This window comes from Otolemur garnettii, unplaced genomic scaffold (assembly GCF_000181295.1).
Source record: "Otolemur garnettii isolate 467f Iridium unplaced genomic scaffold, OtoGar3 scaffold00007, whole genome shotgun sequence".
Classification (NCBI taxonomy): Eukaryota; Metazoa; Chordata; class Mammalia; order Primates; family Galagidae; genus Otolemur; species Otolemur garnettii.
Window position 1 is genome coordinate 3,021,358 of NW_003852402.1, and position 1,507 is coordinate 3,022,864.

The following is a 1,507-nucleotide window of genomic DNA, read 5'->3' on the forward strand; positions in this document are numbered from 1 at the left end:
CCTACTCACAGGGTTGCAGTGTGGTCCTGACACCCTGGATCCCAAGTGGGCAGCACTGCGGGTGACAGGGGAGGTGGTGTCCCTACTCACAGGGTCAGGGGCACATGCTGGCCACTTGGAAAAATATCACTGGGAGAAATGTGAATCCCAGAGGGACTAAAGGGCAGTAAAGTAATAACACACACACCAAAATGAAAGAGGATGTTGCACGTGTCAAGCCCCTAGAGAAAAGAAGATGATCTTTCTTAAAAGACTAAAAAATAAAACCACAAAGTAACAAAGTCTAACACACAACTAGACAAAAGTATGAAAAAGTACACTTGTCACAAAGTGACAATTTAAAGATACAGTGACACAGGGAACAGACATGGCAAGTGGATACATGAAGGAGTGACAGCCATTGCAGGACAGCCAAGACAGCTGGACTAAAGTGGGGGACAATGACGAGACCACCGCTGCTCACGCACAAATTCTCCACTTCACCAGAAAGGAAACACGCTAACTGGGGTACACAGGACCCGGGACACAGACGCCCTGGGACTGGTGAGTCCATGTCCAGAGACCCACAGGACTAGGATCAAATCCAAGCCATGGAAAAGGTCTTGCTCTAGGGACAACATGTCTCCCAGTGTCCCCCAGGACAGCCAGGGGTCCTGGAAACCCCCTGGTGCTCACACAGGACACATGGTGCCGGTCATGGTGTCACTGTCAGCTCACAGTGGCCTTCAGCAATCCTCTCTCCAAACGTCCTATCATGCCTCCTGACTACCTTTTCCCCCATTTTTTTTTTCAGTAGAACATACATAACATAAAGTTTATCGGTTTTTTTTTTTTTTTTTTTTGACACAGAGTCTCAAGCTGTCACCCTGGGTAGAGTGCTATGGTGTCATAGCTCACAGCAACCTCCTACTCTTGGGATCAAGCGATCCTCTTGCCTCAGTTTTTCTATTTCTAGTAGAGACAGGGTCTTGCTCTTGCTCAGGCTGGTCTTGAACATGCAAGCTCAGGCAATCCACCCACCTCAGCCTCCCAGAGTGCCAGGATCACACGTGTGAGCCACCTGCGCCCAGCCAACATAAAATGTATCGACTTCACCACTGTCATGTGTACGGTTCAGTGGTGCTACCTATATTACTGACAATCATGCCTGGCTCCAGAAATCTTCACCTGGAAAACTGGAACCCTGCTCATGAGTGTTAAGCCCCATTCCCCCAAGCCCCTCAGCCACCATTCTACTGGATTTTTAATTATTTAAAAAATAAAAGAATAAACTAGGTAGGGGACATGCAGCAATGTATAATCTACTTCCTTTCATTCTTGAAAGGCAGGAGCTCCCCTTTTCCCACTGGGAACAGCAGCTGAAAGGGAGGCTGAGGGGTTGGCCAGGGCAGAGGCCACAGACCCTGGGGCAGGGGGTGCCTGGCTGGCTGCCATCTGGGGACAGTGGGACAGCTGTGCTCTTACACACACTAAGCTCTTGGACATTTGAGGGCCGAAGGAGATCTCC